The sequence below is a fragment of the Alligator sinensis genome, unplaced genomic scaffold (genome assembly GCF_000455745.1).
Source record: "Alligator sinensis unplaced genomic scaffold, ASM45574v1 scaffold467_2, whole genome shotgun sequence".
NCBI lineage: Eukaryota > Metazoa > Chordata > Crocodylia > Alligatoridae > Alligator > Alligator sinensis.
The window spans coordinates 1,985,462-1,992,475 of NW_005842129.1; the positions used below are offsets into that span (position 1 = coordinate 1,985,462).

General features: G+C 46.7%; 1 protein-coding gene across 8 annotated transcripts in view; it reads left to right on the forward strand.

The window, feature by feature from the left end:
* The window catches only part of IP6K1 (inositol hexakisphosphate kinase 1), a 96,824-nt gene that overhangs the window by 261 nt on the left and 89,549 nt on the right, over positions 1-7,014 (forward strand). For all 8 annotated transcript variants that reach the window (XM_025205782.1, XM_025205783.1, XM_025205781.1 and 5 more), the window contains one exon: positions 2,240-2,289. The gene's annotated coding sequence lies outside the window, so the exon portion shown is untranslated. Of the gene's footprint in view, positions 1-2,239; positions 2,290-7,014 lie in introns of those variants that run through there.

Below are 7,014 nucleotides of genomic sequence, written 5' to 3' on the forward strand. Positions count from 1 at the left end.
GACAGCCGGGCCAGGCCGGGCTGCGGGAAGCGGCAGGGCCTGTTCTCCCGGCTGACGTGACGGGTTCGGAGGCCGGGGCCTGAGGGCGCGCGTCGGCGCTGCGGATCGCCCCCGGGGCGCGGGGCTCCGGGGCTGGGAGGCGTTCAGCTGGGAGCTGGGATCGGTTCGGCCCCTGCCCTGGGAAGGGGTTGACGTGCTTCTCTTACAGGAGTGTTCAGGCAGGGAAGGACGGGGCCCTGTGTGCCGCTCTGCATCCGGCTTGCTGTCCGAAGCCGGGTGTGGGGACAGAAGGGCCAGGCTGCTTTGCAGGCTGTGCCATTGCTTTCTGCCTCGGCTGGGTCGGGAGGCGGGGAGTTCTGGTTCGCTGCTGCAGTGAGGGCAAGTGAAAGGGCTTGGCACAAATATTGGCGGTGCTGATGGCAAGAACAGGAGATGGAAGGTGGCTGGGAGGGCTAGTTCTGCAGCCTCCCTCATGGATGTGCTCTAGCAAATGAGTTCAGGTGGGCTTTGATAAAATTTTCTCTCCAAAGGAAATTTTATTGCTGGTGAAATGAGCCAGGTTGACATCCCTTGATATTTATAGGATGGGGGACTGAAGTGCCCCCAGGCCCTGCGCTTTGGGCAGTGGAGTCGGGCGGGGCAGGGGCAGTGTGGAGCTGGGCAGCGTGGCAGATCGGTGTCCAGCGGCTTGCTTCCCCCCCCTCTCCCTCCCCCCCCACAACTGCAAATGGTGGTGGCAGCTTCTTTGGTCTGGGGCTCATGGGATCGGAGCGGGGATGGGGCCCTGCATGGGCTGATTTGCCCCAGGCCCTGCACCTTGCTCGGGTCAACTCTGGGTGCACCTCTACTTAAATGTAATTTGTTTCAGGAAAACTCAACCCAGATTCCCCATGGATACAACATGGCTCACAATTTAATTACCTACTCTTCCTCTAGGTTTCTGAATATGCTATGAGGCACTGAGTTCTCCTCCCCATCCTTGCCCCCTCAGTATATTCAAACCGTGGCTCTTTTTGTTTGTGCTTTACCACAGCTGTTTATAGCCCTCTTGATGAGCTGCAGTCAGTTTCAAAGTGTGTAAAGTTTGCTTCACTGGTTGTGGTTTCCTCTTCTCATTTTAGCTTGCACTTCCTGTTTAAAGATAGCAGTAGCTTTGGGGCAGTATGAGAAATGCCCCTCAACTCCCTTACTCGGGATCCATAACCTTTTTGCCACTTGAGAGATCTCATGGTTAACCTGGTCGCTCACTGAGTCAGGAAAGTTTAAGGTCACAGGGGCAGAGAGAAACAAGAAATGCCAGCAGGATCATCTTCTGAATAGGGTGGGCTGTTCCTTTCCTGATGTACCAGTAGCTCTTGGTTTGCTGCTATCATCAACCTGCTTTGCTTATCTATACCTTCCCACTGTGGCAATAGCATGCATCTCTTCTGTATGTGGTGAGAGACTGACAAGTGACCAGTATGCAGCTGTGACAGGAAGAGGAAGGAGATAGTTACTGGAAGTGAACCAGGAGAGAGTTTTCCTCTTTAGAAACAGCATCTATTTGCCAGCAAATGTTCACTCAGATTTTTTGCAGGGTGAATTGATTTAAATCAAGTAGATTTGAATCATGATTTAAATCAGGAAGCCAGCAGCCCCCCAATGATCAATTTAAATAATTGATTTTTATCAACTTTCCCATTGTATATTTTTTGTTTTTTAAAAGAGAGGACTATTTTCATTAGTTGATATAAAAATTAAAACATTAATTTTTACAACTAAATACAATTTGTATAGTAGATTTGGTATGTGATTCCTAGGTATACAAGCTGGGCGCCTATATAATATATATGTGTGTGTGTGTGTGTGTGTGTGTGTGTGTGTGTGTGTGTGTGTGTGTGTGTATATATATGTATAAAAGGAATAAGAATATATAGTGTAACCTATTTGGATTGTTAGAAGTCTTACGTTTAGTTCTGTATAAAATGGTGAAAAATAATTCTTATTCACTAGATGATAAACTTTTTGTGCGTATTCCTATCAAGCTGCATTAAGATGGCAACTTGAATGTAATTAAATGCACAAACCAGCACTTCAAATATAATAAACAAAACTTTAATATTTTGGATACATCAACTTTTCTTTAAAATCAAAACATGTATGTTTACAACTGACTAATTTAGTAAACACTGGTATTAACTGTTATACTATTAGAAGGGTAAATGGTCATTAGTAAATTAAACCTTTTTTTTTTTTCCAGATCATCCTGGGGAAAATGTTCTGAAATGCCAAGGTGAAAGCTATTTGAGCGTAAGTTCCTACTTTTCTAATTCTCTTTTCTAAAAAATATGAGACTCTAGGCTGTTCTGAAAGTTTTTATTTATTTATTTTTTTTAAGTTTTTAGAACTCACAAGTCTCATCCTCCTCCCCTTTTTATTCATGGACTGGAAGAGAAAAACAAGCTTTTTGGTTTTTTCAACTGAGAATCAGTTTCTTCACTTGGAGTGAACTAGTCCAAAGGAATAAAATATTTTTTCTGCACCTGTAGACTCTGATAAAAGTTTGTTTAGCATTTCAACAAGCTCTGGTTCTAGGTGCTTTGCTAGTGACTTTCAGCAGTTCAAGTGGTGTGACTTTCTTTAAAACATCCTCACCAAGTGTGTAATGTTTCAGTGGTTTGCTGCTAGCCCTGAAATTGATTACTATTGGTGTGATTGATGGGTGATTAGTAGATGCTCATGTTTTAGCATTTTCCTCTTTGGGAGTTAGGCTTCTACCTTGGTACTTTGTGTTAAGAATATTGGCAAGAAAATTAGATGGAATAAGTGCTTGGTCCATCCATTTCTCTACTGCTTGCAGTTTAACTTTGTTGTCGAGTATTTCATGCTTTACTGCTTCTTGAAGTTCTTTCCACATGTCAACAGCATCCACAGTACAGCAGCAATCTTTCTGTAGTTTGTTCAAGGCTGCTGAGAGAGGTTTTAGTGTACTTGCATTTATTTTCAGTCCAATATTTACTACTTTAGCTGTGATACATCTGTCAATTTTGTCACAATTTTCCTTGCAAATGGTCATCAGAATGGGCCAGTTCTTAATAAATAGCTCAAAACCAGTTAACCAATGAATTCCATTGTACATCTTTGGGGAGAATTAGCTTGGATACCCCAGCTGTCTTCAGTGAAGTTGAAGAGTTGTTACTGAAATTTTTTGCAATTTCAACATTTTCTTTTATTCCTGGAGTACTTACAGATTTGACTGAAAGATGCAACAAATGAGCACTGCACCCATATGTTATAAGTTTCAAGTTTGCTACATTATCTTTTGATTTTTTTTGTTATTTTTGCTATGTTTGCAGAGTTATCTGTGACAAGGGCACGCATGTGACACTTGAATTTTTGCTCAGTTGCAGCTTTTACTGCTATTTCTTTTAAACATTCTGCAGTAAGGGCATTTCCTGATATATTAGTCATTGATATACATTGGTCCAATATCGGATTGGTACTGATATAAAGAAAATTGGCTGTATTGGAAATTAGCCTGAAGTGACCGATAATTTGGCTGATAAATACCAGCTGCATGTTGCCAGGCTGTGCTCCTCACTACCTGCGTGCTGTGCTGTGCTGTGACTGCACGCACGCACAGGCAAGTCTGTTGTGGTAGAAGGGGGGGAAGGGGCTGGTGGGGGCAGATGAATGCCCCCTGTGATGTGGGAGGGAGGGGGCAGAGACAGGCGCTGCCCAGATGGTGTGGGGCCGGTGTGGGACGAAGCCGTGGCTTGGGAGAGGTGAGGAGGGGCTGCTGTCCACCCCTGTGTGCACCCTGGGAGGGTATGGGGGAGGGGGGGGGAATGTGCCCCCAGATCTGCCTGGGGCAAGGGGTGGACAGGCTGCAGCTGCAACTGCAGGCTGGAGCCGGGGCTGCCTTGGACTCTTTTCAGCTGGGGCTGGGCTCGGGACAGGCAGGGGTGGCGCTGGGGGGGGGGGTACGAGGGGGCTGCAGTCACCTCAGATTTTGCTGTAGCCCCACTCCCAGTGCTGCCACTGCCTGCCTGGTGCAGCCCTGGCTCTTCCCTCCCTCTCCCCTTCCACCCCAACAGACTTACCAGCTGCATGGATGGGTATCAGTCAATAGGCCACCTTAAATATCAGCTATCCGTATCGCCCCCCAAAATCTCTAGTGGTGCACCCCTACTGTCTTCTGTTGTCACCAAAGCACATATTATTTAAGCATTGTGTACGTTGCTCCATCCAACATAAGGAAGAAATTCTTTACGGTAAGGGTTACCAAAATATGGAATGGGCTTCCAAGGGAGGTGGTACTTTTTCCTACCTTGGAGGTGTTCAAGAAGAGATTAGACAGGCATCTGGCTGGGGTTACTTAATCCCAGCACTCTTTCCTGCCTGGAGCACGGTATCGGACCCGATGATCTACCAGGTCCCTTCTGACCCTAGAAATCTATTAAATCTATGAAATCCATTAAGACTCAGATTAACACTTTTCCTTCAGTGTTTTTTGCGTGCTGTTCCATTTCCTTCTTGGACACTATATCTAGAAGCCTTCCAGCAATATCTGTTCTGCTGGGTGGAGTGGAACCTATGTGTAATGATTGAACCATGCCAGTGCAGTGTTTGTTCTGAACAAGGCAAAAGAGAATGTTGTATAAATGAACCCAGTAATCTTCTCATCTGTGTTATCCTCATAGGCGACTGGTCGGGGGGGAGGAGGCCCTGAGATTTGGCTGCTGGCAGCTTCTATGGGCGGTTGCCACTTGTTACTCTGCCACCAATGCTGCCGCCCATAAACTGCCCCCCCAGTTTCAGGAAACAGCAGTCACCCATGGTTGTCCTGCTGTAATTTGTAGGGGTGCGCAAATAAAGATTTTCTTGTCAGATACCGGTAGCCGGTTATTAACTATCCATATCATCTGATACTGATCCGATAGCCAATTTACAGGAATGCAGCCTGGCAGCTTGGAGAGCAATGCCCTGCTAGTAAGTTTTGGAGAGGGGTGGAGAAAGGGCATGGGGGGTGCAGATTAAGGCCTCCACAATGAGGGAGGGAGTGGGACTGGGGCAGGTGCTGCCCAGCCAGGGTGTTGAATTGGACTCTGGGGCCGGGAACGAGACAGAGTTGCAGGCAGCTTGTTAAGGGGTGTGGGAGGGTAGGGTGGCTCCCCGCTGCTGTGCAAACCCTCAGAGGAGGCATGTTCCCCGCCAGATTTTGTGGGTGGGGTGAGGTCAGGCTGCCCACTGTGGGCTCGGGGCCGGGGCTGTGCCAGCCTCTTCCCAATGCAGGGGAAGGAAGGAAGGGAGGGGCTGGCTTGGGTCTGTGAGTGGGGTGGGCTCTGCTGTGTTGGGCAGGCAGCAGTGGTGCTGGGAGGGGTGGTTATGGGGTCTACAGGGAATTTTGGGATGGCTATAGCTCCCCAAGAACCCTTGTATTGCCACCCCTGCTTGGGGCACTCCGCTCTACTGCTGCTCCCTCAGGAGCTCCCCAGTGCGGGGCGGGCAGGGGCCACGTGGCCAGTGCAGGGCTAGGGCTGCCGAGGGAAAGGCAGCAAAGCAGAGTGCCCCAAGCAGGGGTGATGTTGCAGGAAGGCTTGGGGACTATAGCCACTCCAAAACTCCCCATAGGCCCCCCGTATCCACTCCTCCCAGCACTGCTGCCTGCCCCATGCATCAGAGCCTGCTCCACTCCCAGCCCCCTGCTGGGAAGAGGCCTCTGGTCCCGAGCCCACAGCGGACAGCTTACTCTCACCCCATGCACAAATCTGGGGGGCACATGACCCCCATGCCTCTCCTGGGGGGGTGTGCAGTGGTGGAGAGCCTTCCCCCCTGCACCCCTCTGGAACAGCTGCTCGTGGCTGTGTTCCGCTCCCTGTTCCAGGTTCGCATTTACTGCCCTGGCTGAGCAGCCCCTCCCCCTCTCCCTCCCTCACTGTGGGAGCCTTGATTAGCACCTCCCTGCCCCCCCACCCACAGACTTACTGGCAGGGCGCTGTTCTCTAAGCTGCTGGGATGTGTTTCTCACCGCATGCATGCTGCAGCTCTGCACATGTACATGGCATTTATCGGTGACACTATCGGCTACACCAACCAAAAATAGCCAGTAATGTTAATTTTCCTTTTGTTGGTGCTGATCCGATATGCTGCCAATATATCGGTGTACCTCTAGTAATTTGCTAGTCCTGATTATGAACTCCTCCATAGTTTTATTTAATAACGAGGAAAGTCTCTTTTCTGTATACAGATAATTCACTGCCGGAGGTATGTTTAGTTGCGGTATTTCTGTGATACTAGTAGATAATTCTGAAGCTGCAGACAGTGCAGATGATGGACATGAATAATTTCTTACATCTAAGTTGGACCCTGAAACAATGGTTAAAAAGTTACTCAAACTGTGTATTTCTCATGTTTTACTTAAAAATAAATGAGATTTATAAAATAAAGATCCTTCCTACAGCAGGTGTTTTCTAACCAGTGTTTAACTGACATAATTTTTCCAAACCCAGTTCTATAGGGAAAATATTTAATCAGTCATAAAAGTTATCATCTTCTATTTAAAGCCTTTTCTTTATCAATATAAAAGAGCTGGAAAAATTTACATTTTTAGTTTAAAACTTTTATAAATTTCTGTTAAAATGTTATTCTGCACAGGAGATTTTTGCTTAGGGCTTGTATGTCTGCTCACACCGAGCAATAAAACTTACTTCAAAAGTGCAGTGGTAATATTAAAAATGTGTAATTGACAAGTACTCCCACAAACCAGCATTTCACTGATATGTTGAACCATAAACATTTTGAAATTCATAAATAACCCAATTAATAGCTAATATTATTGTCATAAATTTATCATTTCCTAGCCTTGCAATATATGGTAAGCAATTGATAAGAACGGTTCAAAAATAGTTTACTAACCAGTTGATCCAGATGGCTCAGACATCAGCATCGTCATCTTCAAGTTCATTGCCTTCTGAGAAGCATTTTTCATAAAGTTGCTTCATTTCACTTGTGTGCTGTCATCCCATTCCTGCT